The sequence below is a fragment of the Pleurodeles waltl genome, chromosome 11 (assembly GCF_031143425.1).
Source record: "Pleurodeles waltl isolate 20211129_DDA chromosome 11, aPleWal1.hap1.20221129, whole genome shotgun sequence".
In the NCBI taxonomy this organism is placed as follows: Eukaryota; Metazoa; Chordata; class Amphibia; order Caudata; family Salamandridae; genus Pleurodeles; species Pleurodeles waltl.
This window is the reverse complement of record NC_090450.1, coordinates 802,390,850-802,404,062: the sequence shown is the minus strand read 5'-3', so window position 1 is coordinate 802,404,062 and position 13,213 is coordinate 802,390,850. Positions and strand designations below refer to the sequence as shown.

At 47.7% G+C, this 13,213-nt stretch overlaps 1 protein-coding gene across 1 annotated transcript in view; it reads right to left on the bottom strand.

Annotated features, from left to right (window-relative positions):
- SLC8B1 (solute carrier family 8 member B1) overlaps positions 1–13,213 on the bottom strand; it is a 138,756-nt gene that overhangs the window by 46,663 nt on the left and 78,880 nt on the right. The window lies entirely within an intron of this gene.

Sequence of the window (13,213 nt, the reverse complement as noted above, 5' to 3'; positions counted from 1 at the left end):
GAGTCTAAAAGTCTATTTTCTGCTAGTCGATATTCGCGAATCCCTCCTACGGCACTGCTGTGTTTACAATAGGTCTGTATTGGGTGCCCTGACCTCAAGCAGTAAGAATTTTGCATCTTTAGAGGAATGGAAATGTAATTTATAATGGCTGCAAAGCACGTTAGAGATCTATTCTGGGTGATGACGATGAGGCAGAAGTCATCCCTTTGAACCTCTTTATAGTGTTCTATATGGGCCCCATGCTACCCTCAGCCAGAGACTGACCGAGGTGGGAATTAAGGGCAATGCCTATCCTTCCTAGAGGGCATTCATAAACCAGTATACTTCTCCCAAAGATCCAACAGAGCTGTGGTGCAATATGGGATTCTACAGGAGTCTTCCCAGTGCCTAATGTTACTTAATATCTGTTTGCGGGCTTATAACACCCTTTGGATGTAGATTATGTGTAGCTGATCGCCGGGTCACTCAATCAGGATTCAGATTCCCTTGTAAACTGTCTGATATCAGCAATGGATGGGCCACATTTTTTCAAGCGCCATACCTACAAAGGGTGGGGTTCCATTAACAGCAAGACAGGTCAGACATGGCTCCATGATTAGGGAGCTTGAGTGAGGCAGAAATCCCTGTACCTAACATAAAATCACTAGGAATCATTCTTGACCACAGCCTCTTCCATGACAAGCAGATTAATGCACTATTCAGATTCGATTTTTGTACTTCTTCAGAAAACCCCTATCATACTGCCCAAGCTGTACCATGTTACTGCGGTAGTTTCTTGCATACTTTCCAAGTTGGATGACTGCCATAGTCTCTACCTGGGTCTTGAAGAATATGTACCAGACATACTCTAGCAAGTCCAATATTAGACAACCCAGACATTTTTCGCCTTTGGAGAGGTTTGGAGGAATCTGTACAAGGTTTCCTCTGAGAAAAACATTTACTTCCAAATGCCTGGGCCTGGTAAGTGTTGACAAAAAGGAGCATTACAGTATTGTAAACGTTAGCCTGCCTGCACATCACCGTTACAGCCTTACATCTTGACAGTCTTATCACTACAGACAACCCAAACAAAGAGGAGATCGCTTTTTTGGACTATGGAGCAACATACCCCAGACATTGCAGAATATTATCCATGACAATAATTGGGGAAGTGTGCTAAACAACCTTCTGCCTGCTGTCTGTCTTGGTGATTTATTTTGCATGTATCTTAGTGCTAAGAAGTCACCAGTGGTATGGCTTGTGCTTTAATAAATAGTAATTTCAAATCGATCAAATTGGGATATAGAAAGGGGAATTGAGAGCAACCTCTTTCTAGCTGCAGCACAGGGCTCAGGGGAAGCAGGAGAGTGGCACTAGAATTGGTATATTCGTAGTCACTATGGATTAGGAGCTACAGAATTGAAAACTGAATCTGTTATTACCCAGGAGGATGGCCCAGTGACTAGTTTGTTCACCACTGACAAGTATGATGGTCTGAAGGCCATGAGTTAGACTGCTGGTGAGTCAGACTCAGAATTCCATCCTTTCGAGGTTGGTAAACAGAGTACCATAAGCTAGGCAATAGAAACAAGTTATTTGTAGTGCTTAAAACAGCCAAAGTGAAAAACAGGCTTATTGTTATTTTTATTGATAAGAGAACAACATGCTGTGTAGGGTAGGTATAACAACCAGAAGCAAACCTCAACACTAAATGTTTTCTTACATTGAAGCTCCCGTGCCTGGTGCACAACAGTTTGACTTCCCACTACCAGTCAGAATTAGTGCAGCCACAATGGCAGGCAGTCTTTAAAACTGTTGCCGAACTGTCCCGTAAAGCAGTTGAGTGAAATGCCACCCCAGTTGAATCATTTGAGCTGTTCCCACTAAGAAGGTTCTCAAATATTGTCCTACTGTCTGCTCACCTTTGTAGCCCCAAACAGGAATTTTTTTGTTAAAGCAGCACCTGTCTTTAAAAAATCTGGTTTGGAAATTCAACCGTAGGGACCAAGTCTGTAATCCCTTCCAGGCCTTCATCTCTGCAATTCGCAGACCATCACAAAGGGCCTCGAACTGCAACCAGACTAATAAATATTAATTAGGTAGGCCTGTTTTTGATCACCTGTAGATGGGCAGTTTGCAATGCTGTTAGCAGGGATGGCCTTAGCACACTTGGCACCTGGTGCAACCATCTTTTTTGATCTGCCCCATCCTCCAGTGATCTTCTTCACAGATTCCTTCACTACCAAACAGTGCACATCATCTCTCCATAGCCCCTCTCTGCCATACATCTCATTTTTATTGTGCTACTCATAGTTCACTCACAGTACTGTGATCTGCATGGTACAGGTTCTTTGCAGCAAGCACCTTTACTCTCTGCTTTACGACAAGTCAAAACTGCCACTAGACAAAACTCCGATCTCTCTCCAGCAGGAATATGAAACACCAGGTGTAGGGAGCTGGCTCTGTATATACTTTATCAAAATTAGATATAGTGTGCAAAGAGCCTAAAGTAGATAATACTAATGCTCTCTTTTGTGATAGTGTGGTCGAGCAGTTAGGCTTATCAGAGGGTAGTGCAAAGCATTTGTTCTACACACAGACAATAAAAGAAGCACACACTCAGTGACTAACTCCAGACAAATGGCTTTTATATAGCAAAAATATATTTTGTTAATTTATTTCTAGAAGCACAAGATTCAAGTTGAAGGTAAGTACATGAATAAATAAGTAATACAACATATATATCAATACCACTTTGGTTAGGACTGGCAAGTTATACAGTTTTTTAATAAATGGCAATAATCTGTTTTAAAAGTGGACAGTGCAATTTTCAGCAACAGTTCCTGGGGGAAGAAAAGTTAGTATGATTTGAAGGTAAGTAAAAGACTTACAGTTCCAGTCTCTGAGGGATAGGATGGCCACAGGTTGGGGGTTCAAGTTAACCCCAAATACCCACCTCCAGCAACAGGGGGCTGGCCGGGTGCAGAGGTCAAAGATGAGGCATATTTATCATGGGCTCCTATGGAGACTGGCGGCACTCCGAATCAGGTCTGCTTGAAGGTAAGTACCCGCGTTTTCGGATGGCAGACCTGGGGGGGTTTAGTGGAGCACCGGTGGGGGGCCCACAGGTCAGCACCAAGCACACACCCTCAGCGGCACGGGTGCGGCCGGGTGCAGGGTGCAAACACTGCCTCGGGCTCCCAATGCTTTCCTATGGAGGGACCCCAGAGGGTCCTCCAGATACAGTCTGCAAGCATCGTTGTGATGGACTGGAGGAGTCAACCTAGGGTAAGCACTTGCTCAGAATAGCCTGGGGACCAGCTCTAGTCGACTGGGCCACCTGGAGACGGGTTGTGGGTGTCGGGTGCAGAGTGTGCAGGACTTGCGGATCTGGGGTGGTTCTGGAGTCCTTAGATGGAGTTTCTTCTGGACAGGGCCGCTGCACTCTGGAGTTCTTGGTCCTCTGTGATGCATGCAGTCCTTTGAAGGCTTCTCAGGGGTCACTGGATCTGCAGGATGCATCGCTTTCTTTTGCAGGGCTTTTGAAGCTGGAGACAGGCCGGTAGGCCTGGTGACTGAGTCAATTTCATCTCCTGTCTTCTCTGCTGGGGTTTTAGCTTAGCAGCCCCTCTTTCTTCTTGTGAGGTCGCCAGGAATCTGACAACTTGGGTTCAGGGGAGCCCTTAAATCCTGGACTTAGGGGCATTACGGGGGTCAGAGGGCAGTAGCAGATGGCTAAACCCTTCCTGTGTCCACTCCCTTTGGGGATGGGAACACAGAGCTAACCCCATTAGTCCCTGTCCTCCAAACTAAGATGGAGGATTTTTCAAAGAGGGGGTCACCTCAGCTCTGGACACCTTAGGGGTGGTCCAAGCTGAGGTGGTCACGCCTCCCTGGTCTCCCTAATTTTTCCACCGGACTTGTCGCCAAAAGTGGGTCTTTGTCTGGGGGAGCAGGATTCTCCACTAGCTGGAGTACCCTGGGCCACTGTAACAGGAGGCCTGAGCCTTTGAGGCTCACCATCAGGTGTTACAGTTCCTGTAGAGTTGAGGTGTGAAGCACCTCCGCCCAGGACAGGCTTTGTTTCTGGACACCAAGAGCACAAAGGTTCTCACCCCATGTGGTCAGAAACTCGTCTCTTAGTGGCAGGCTGGCACAGACCAGTCTGTCCTGCACTAAAGGATTGGGTAAAATACAGGGGGCATCCCTACGATGCCCTCTGGGTGCATGGTTCAACAAATCCAACACTGGCATAAGTGTGTGTTCATTGTGCTGAGAGGTTTGATACCAAACTTCCCAGTATTCACTGAAGCCATCATGGAGCTGTGGAGTTCGTAATGCCAAACTCCCAGACCATATACTCAATATGGCCACACTGCACTTACAATGTCTACAAATGGACTTAGACACTGTAGGGGCATATTGCTAATGCAGCTATGCCCTCACCTGTGGTATAGTGCACCCTGCCTTAGAGCTGCAAGGCCTGCTAGAGGGGTGACTTACCTATGTCACAGGCAGTGGTTTGTGGGCATGGCAACCTGAGAGGGGTGCCATGCCGACTTTCTCTTTTTCTCCCCACCAGAACACACAAGCTGGAGTGGCAGTGTGCATGTGCTTAATGAGGGGTCCCCCAGAGTGACATAATCCATGCTGCAGCCCTTGGGGACCTTCCCTAGCTACAGGGCCCTTGGTACCATAGGTACCTTTTACATGGGACTTAACTATCTGGCAGGGCGTGCCAATTGTGGAAACAATGGTACCGTTTTTGGGGAAGAACACTGGTGCTGGGACCTTGTTAGCTGGATCCCAGCACACTCTCAGTCAGGTTGTCATCAATATCAGGCAAAAAGTGGTGGGGGCAACCATGCCACCAAGGGCACTTTCCTACACAATCCCCTCCCAAACGAAAGAGGATGAGACTAACCTTTCCCAAGAGAGTCTTCATTGTCTAGGTGGCAGAACCTGGAAAGGCCAACTGCATTGGATGGGCAGTCCCAGGACTGTGTTCCACTGAAAGGTCCATTCCCTGTAGGGAGATAGACCATGCCAAAAGTTTAGGGTTCTCACCTTTCATTTGTATTAGTCACCTGAGAGGTCTGTGGTCAGTTTGAACAATACAGTGAGTACCAAACAAGTATGGTCTCAGCTTTTTTAGTGACTAAACCACAGCAAAGGCCTCCCTCTCAATGGCACTCCAATGCTGCTCCTTGGGGAGTAACCTCCTGCTGATGGAAGCAACAGGCTGGTCAAGGCCATCATCACTAGTTTGGGACAGGACTGCTCCTAGCCCAAGTTCAGAGGCATCTGTTTGCACAATTAACCGCTTGGAATAATCTGGAGCTTTGAGAACTGGTGCTGAGCACATTGTCTCCTTCAATGCGTCGAAGGCCTTTTGACAACAGTCAAGAGTCCAGTTTACTTTTCTGGGCATTTTCTTTGAGGTCAGTTCTGTGAGGGGAGTCCCAATGGACCCATACCTCTTCACAAACCTCCTGTAGCAACCAGTCAAGCCAAGGAATGCCCTGACTTGAGTCTAGGTTTTTCGAGCTTCCCAGTCCAGAATGGTCTGGATCTTGGGCTGTAAGGGTTGCAATTGGCCTCTATCTACAAGGCGGCCCAAGTATACAATTGTGCCCTGCCCTATCTGGCACTTTGATGCTTTGATAGTGAGGCCTGCTGATGGAAAGACCTGCAAAACCTTCCCCAGCTGGATCAGGTGATCCTGCCAGGAGGAACTAAAGACAGCAATATCATCTAGATATGCTGCACTAAAAGACTCCAAGCAGGCAAGGGCTTGATTCACCAATGTTTGGAAGGTGGCAGGGACATTCTTTAAGCCAAAGGGCATAACGGTAAACTGATAATGCCCATCAGGTGTAGGGAATGCTGTCTTTTCTTTTGCTCCTCGTGCCATCCTAAAAGGCAGTATCCTGCAGTTAAGTCAAAGGTACTGAGGAATTCGGCTGCACCTAATTTGTCAATCAGTTCATCTGCTCTTGGTATAGTGTCAGCATCTCTCTTGGTGACAGAGTTGAGACCCCTATAGTCCCACAGAACCGTATTTCTCTCTTGCCATCTTTAGAATGAGGTTTGGGGACTAACACCACTGGGCTAGCCCAGGGACTGTCAGAGGGCTCAATAACCCCTAAATCCAGCATCTTGTGGACTTCCATGTTGATGCTCTCTTTGACTTGTTCACACTGTCTGTAGATTTTTGTTCTGACAGGTAAACTGTCTCCTGTGTCCACATCATGTGTGTACAGGTGAGTCTGTCCAGGGGTCAAAGGAGAAGAGCCCAGCAAACTGATGTAGGTCTTGCCTGCAGTCAGCTTACTGTTGGGTAGTGAGGGTGTCTGAATAGATAATTTCATCAACTGACCCATCTTTAGGGTAATTTGAGAGAAGGTCAGAGAGAGGTTCACTCTTTGCTTCCTGCTCCTCATCAGTGACCATCAGCATGGTTACATTTCCCCTGTCACAATAGAGCTTTAGGTGGTTCACATTGATCACCCTTTAGGATGTCCTGCTAGTACACAGTTCTACCAAGTAGGTGACCTCACTCTTTTTCTCTAGTACAGGGTATGGGCTTCTCCATTTGTCCTGAAGTGCCCTGGGAGCCACAGGCTCCAGAGCCCACACCTTCTGTCCTGGTTGGAATTCTACCAGTGCAGCATTTTGGTCATACCACAGCTTCTGTGGCTGTTGGCTGGCCTTAAGGTTTTTGGATGCTTTTTCCATGTACTCGGCCATCCTTGAGGGGAGGCCAAGCACACAGTCCACTACATCTTGTTTAGGCTCATGAAGAGGTCTCTCCCAGCCTTCTTTTACAAGTGCCAATGGTCCCTTACAGGGTGGTCAGACAGAAGGGAGTAAGGCTTTCCCCCTTTGAACTTCTGATCCACCTCTCTGTAAGTGAAAAGCAGGCATGGTAGGACGATATCCCATCTCCTTTTGAGTTTTTCAGGGAGCCACATGATCATGCCCTTCAATGTCTTGTTGAATCTCTCAACAAGTCCATTGGTCTGTGGCTGGTGTGTTGGATTTGCAAGTCACCCTACACTCATTCTGCATGTGTTTTAGTTATGGTGACATGAAGTTTGTACCCCTGCCAGGAACCACCTCCTTAGGAAACCCCACTCTGGTAAAAAATACCAATCAAGGCCTTGGCTACTACAGGAGCTGTAGTAGACCTAATGGGAATTGCTTCAGGGTATCTGGTAGCATGATCCAGTACTACCAGTATGTACTGGTTCCCTGAGGCTGTGGGTGGTTCAAGTGGACCCACACTGTCCACGCCAACCCTTTCAAAGGGAATCCCCACCACAAGAAGTGGAATGAGGGGAGCCTTTGGGTGGCCACCTGCCTTACAACTGGCTTGGCAGGGGACACAGGAGTTACAAAACTCCTTCTCCTTCTGGGACATATTGGGCCAATAGAAGTGATTGACAACTCTACTCGATGTTTTTGTTTGTCCCAGATGCCCAGCTAGGTGGATGTCATGGGCCAAAGTTAGGATAACCTCCTTAAACTGCTGAGGCACTACCACCCTCCTGGTTGCACCAGGTTTGGGGTCCCTGGTCTCAGTGTAAAGGAGTCCATCTTCCGAATAGACCTAGTGGGAACCACTGACATCTCCCTTTTCCTGGTCAGCTGCTTGCCGTCTCAGGCCTTCAAGAGTGTGACACAAATATTTTGTCCCTGACACAGCTGTTCCCTTGTGGGTCCCCCTGGCCCAAGAGCTCTACCTGGTAAGGATCCAGCTCCACATACTCAGTTTCCTCAGGGGATAAGACATCTTCCTGAGAAGAGAGGTCTTGTTTCTTGTGCTGCTCAGAAGCTGGTCCCCCACTCTTCTTGCCTATTCTCCTGGAAGGTTGGGTCATTATTCCAGGCTCCAACACTTCATTTTCACCCTGTGCTCTGCTCTATGTTCGTGTTTTAACACACACCCGTTCAGGGATTCCCTGCACGGCTACATGGGTTTTTAGATCTACCTCAGCCCAAGCTAAAGACTCCAGATCATACCCTAGCAAGCATTCCACTGGGTCTGCAGAAGAGACCACTACTTGTTTCAGGCCAGTAACCCCTCCCCATTCTAAAGTCACCATAGCCATGGGGAGGACTTTAGTTATATTGTCAGCACTGGTGATTGGATAAGTTTGTCCTGCCAAATAGTGTCGGGGGAAACCAGTTTCTCTGTCACCATGGTGACACTGGCACCAGTATCCCTCAAGGCTTCTACCTTTGTCCCATTTGTTAAGAGGTGCTGCTTGTATTTTTCCATGTTAGGGGGCCAGACAGCAAGTTTGGCTACATCCACACCAGCCTCAGAGACCAAAGTAGCTTCATTGTGGACCCCAATTTGCTCTGGGCACACTGTTGATCCCACCTGGAGACTGGCTATACCAGTACTAACTGGAACAGTGGAAGGGGGAGTCATTTTGGGACAGGCCAAATATCCAGTTTGGTGTCCATGCTGTTTACAGTTGTGACACCACGCCTTCTTGGGATCAATGTTTTTACTCTTATACCCACTTGTGGACTGTGAAGAGGCTCAGGCCACCCTCCTGTGCTGGTTTTTGGGGCCCTTGTGAAGACTCTTTGTTTTTGTCCTTAGGTGTCTCACCATCCTTCCCTTGGGGAGGCTTTGTGACCCCTTTATTTTGGTAACCCCCAGTGGAAGTCTTGGTCACTCTTGTCTTGACCCAATGGTCTGCTTTCTTTCTCAATTCTTGGGGAGAAATTGGTCCTAGGTCTACCAGATATTGATGCAACTTGTCAATGAAACACTTACTTAAAAGATGTTCTTTCATAAACAATTCATAAAGCCCATCATAGTCATGCACTCCACTGCCAGTTATCCAACCATATAGGGTTTTCACTGAGTAGTCTACAAATTCAACCTAGGACTGGCTTGAGGTTTTGTGACCCCCCTGAACCTAATTCCATACTCCTCAGTGGTGAAGCCAAAGCCCTCAATCAGGGTAGCCTTCATGCGGTCTTAGGATTCAGCACCTGCACCAGTGAGTGTTAGTAGTCTATCCCTACACTTACCAGTAGACAGTTCTCAAATGAACGCTACCAAATGAGATCTGTTTAGTTTTCTGGTTGCGCAAGCTCTCTCAAAAGCTATGAACCATTTGGTGATATCATCACCTTATTCATATTTAGAGACAATCCATTTAGGGATTTTTAGGATATCAGAATGCTCTCTGACCCTATTTAGGTTGCTGCCACCATTAATGGGTGCGAAGCCCATTTCTGCTCTCTCCCTCTCTATAGCTAGGAGCTATTGCTACAAAGCTAATTTTTTGGCCACCCTTGCTAAAATGAGGTCCTCTTCATTGAAGCTGCCCTCAATGTTCCCAGAGGAGCTGGACTCTTCTGTGGAAAATTCAGATCCTGTGAGCACTATCCTTGGAGATAAGCCCCTTGGGGTCCTGTTCTCACTAGTTAGGTGAGGGGGGGGGGGGGGAGTTTGTTCTCCTTGGCTCTAACATCTTCCTTATCTGAGGGGAGGTCCTTCTCCTCAGCAAGGTAGTCCATTGTATACTCTGACAAGAGCTCCTGGAGCTTGACCTTGGTAAGGTTGGAACCTGTTTTAATCTTTTTCAGTGTGCAGAGGCACCATATGTCTCCTATCCCTAGATGGAGGGAAGAGGTGAGGTTGAGTTCCACAGCCATTTCCTCTGAGCTGCTCATTATGTTACTAAAGTTGGGGATTACTTTTAGGAACTAAAAACTACTTTTAGTTACTAAACCCTAACTGAAAATAACTTTTAAATCTAAAAAGGAAATGCTAAAGGGGACTTAATCAAGGCCCTAGCTGGACTTTAAAAAATGTAGAAACATGTGCCACATTCGAAAATCAGTTTCTGGAGTCAATTTTGGAATTTAGTCGTGTGATCAGGTATTAGATATGTAGTTCAGCAAATGCAAAGTCGTAGACCCCACCGCTGATCCACCAATGCAGGAAGCTGGCTCTGTATATACTATATCAAAATGAGATATAGTGTGCACAGAGCCCAGGGGTTCCCCAGAGGCTTACCAGAGGCTAAAGTAGATAATACTAATGCTCTCTTTTGCGGTAGTGTGGTTGAGCAGATAGGCTTATCAGAGGGTAGTGCAAAGCATTTGTTGTACACACACAGACAAAGGAAGCACACACTCAATGACTAACTCCAAACCAAAGGTTTTTATATAGCAAAAATATTTTGTTAATTTATTTCTAGAACCACACAAATCAAGTTGCACGTAAGTACACAAATAAATAAGTATTCAACATATGTATCAATACCACTTTGGTTAGAATTGGCAAGTTATACAGTTTTTTAATAAATGGCAATAATCTGTTTTAAAAGTTGACAGTGCTATTTTCAGAAACAGTTCCTAGGTGGAAGAAAAGTTAGTACGATTTGAAGGTAAGTACAGGTCTCACAGTTCCAGTCTCTGAGGGTTAGGATGTCCACAGGTTGGGGTTCAAGTTAACCCCAAACACCCACCACCAGCAACAGGAGGTCGGCCGAGTGCAGAGGTCAAAGATGAGGCAAATTTAACATGGGCTCCTATGGAGGCAGGGGGCACCTGAAGCCAGGCCTGCTTGCAGGTAAGTACCAGTGTCTTCGGAGGGCAGGCGTGGGGGGTTTAGAGAAGCACAGGGGGGTTCGGTGGGGGAGCACAGGTCAACACCAAACACACACTCTCAGGTGCAGGGTGCAAACACAGTGTCTGGCTCCCAATGCTTTCCTATAGAGGGACCCCTGAGGCCACAAAGTTGCTGCAGGTAAAGTCCAGGGGGTTGGTTCCGGGAAATCAAAGGCTAGACAAGCAGGGGGCCACCTGCTGGACATTGATGCGCCAAAAGTCAGATTCTCAAAGGCCAGGGGGCTGCAGGCGCAGGGGTACCTTTTGGCATCGGGAATCTTCGTCCGGTTCTGTCGCGGTCAGGCGGTGTCCTCCGGATTCAGGCTGCAGGCGTCGTAATGATGGACTGGAGGGGTCAACCCAGGGTGGGCACTTGCTCAGAATCGCCTGGGGACCCGCTCTAGTCGGTTTGGACACCTGGACTCGGGGCATGGCCGTCGGGTGCAAATTGGGCAGGACATGCGGATCCTAGGTGGTTCTGGAGTCCTTAGATGGAGAGTCTTCTTGGACAGGGCTGCTGTCCACAGAGAGTTCTTGGTCCTCTGTGATGCAGGCAGTCCTCCTAAGGCTTCTCAGGGGTCGCTGGACCTGCAGGATGCGTTGCTTTCTTTTGCACTGCTTTTGAAGCTGGAGACAGGACGGAAGGGCTGGGGCCCAGTCAGTTTTCGTCTCGAGTCTTCTCTGATGAGGTTTCAGCTTAGCAGTCCTTCTTTCTTCTGGTGAGGTCGCCAGGAATCTGATGAGTTGGATTCAGGGGAACCCTTAAATCCTGGATTTAGGGGTGTTACAGGGGTCAGAGGGCAGCAGCCAATGGCTACTGTCCCTGAGCGTGGCTACACCCTTCTTGTGTCCACTCCCTTTGGGAGGGGGACACAGACGTAACCCTATTGGTCCCTGTCCTAAACTAAGATGGAAGATTTTGCAAGGGGGGTCACCTCAGCTCTGGACAATTAGAGGTGGTTCCAGCTGAGGTGGTCACTCCTCCTTGCTTTCCCTACTTTTTCTGTGGGACTTGCCGACAAAAGTGGGGCTTTGTCCTGGGATGGGCATCTCCACTAGCTGGAGTGGCCTGGGGCACTGTAACAGGAGGCCTTAGCCTTTGAGGCTCACCACCAGGTGTTACAGTTCCTGTAGGGGGGAGGTGTGAAGTAGCTTCTCCCAGGACAGGCTTTGTTTCTGGCCACCGAGAGCACAAAGGCTCTCACCCCATGTGGTAAGAAACTCATCTCAAAGTGGCAGGCTGGCACAGACCAGTCAGTCCTGCACTAAAGGATTGGGTGAAATACAGGGGGCATCTCTAAGATGCCCTCTGGGTGCATGGTTCAATTAATCCAATACTGGCATCAGTGTGGGTTTAGTGTGCTGAGAAGTTTGATACCAAACTTCCCAGTATTCAGTGAAGCGATTATCAAGCGGTGGAGTTCGTAATGACAAACTCTCAGGCCATATACTCAATATGGCCACACTGCACTTACAATGTCTACAAATGGACTTAGACACTCTAGTGGCATATTGCTCATGCAGCTATGCCCTCACCTGTGGTATAGTGCACCCTGCCTTAGGGCTGTAAGACCTGCTAGAGGGATGACTTACCTATGCCACAGGCAGGAGTTTGTGGGCATGGCATCCTGAGAGGGGTGCTATGTCGTCTTTGTCTTTTTCTCCCCACCAGCACACACAAGCTACAGTGGCAGTGTGCATGTACTTAGTGAGGGGTCCCCCGGGTGGCAAAGTAAATGCTGCACACCTTAGGAACCTTCCCTGGCCGCAGGGCCCTTGGTGCCATGGGTACCTTTTAAAAAGGACTTAACTGCGTGCCAATTGTGGAAACAATGGTGGAGTTTTTGGGAAAGAACACCGGTGCTGGGGCCTGGTTAGCAGGACCCCAGCACACTCTCAGTCAGGTTGGCATCATTATCAGGCAAATTGTGTATGGTGGAGGGGGGGTTAACCATGCCAACAAGGGCTCTTTCCTACACCAGGGTTATCTTGAAATTTATATTATTGCCAGAAAGCTATTAAACACACAAGGAACTCGTAGCAGGTTATTTTTTAAACACAGTGCCCTCCTCCCCATACTCAAAGCCAAGTGCAGCTGTACCGGTCGCACCGCCCTAAAGCCGGCCCTGGCTGTTAGGACATAGGCCACATCGCAAATTGTGCATTAATTCAAAAACCAGTTTGTGTGCAAACTGCATATTCTGATTTGCAAATGAATGTTTGTACTTTCTTTCCCTGCTACCAACAATGCATTCCACCAATGAATTCCTATTAGAAAATGTGAGGTACCTATTCTTATGGTATGTTAGCATCAGGTGACCTGCTCTCAAAGTGAAAGTAGAAGAAAGTTCAAAAACCTACATTCTTCCAACACTGGCCTCTAAAACAAACCTGTAGAGGTAACGCTGAGAGTTACTCAAGTGGCAGAATTCCTTCTCCGTCATAGTTGTGAGAAGAAATGGATTGGAGGGAAAGTATTAATAGGATGGAGACGATGAGTGGGAGGTGGCACAGGGGAGAGGCCTTACAGCTAATTTTGCCATCACCAGATGTAGCTTGGCACATTTCCTGCATGATGTGCTGTCTCCAA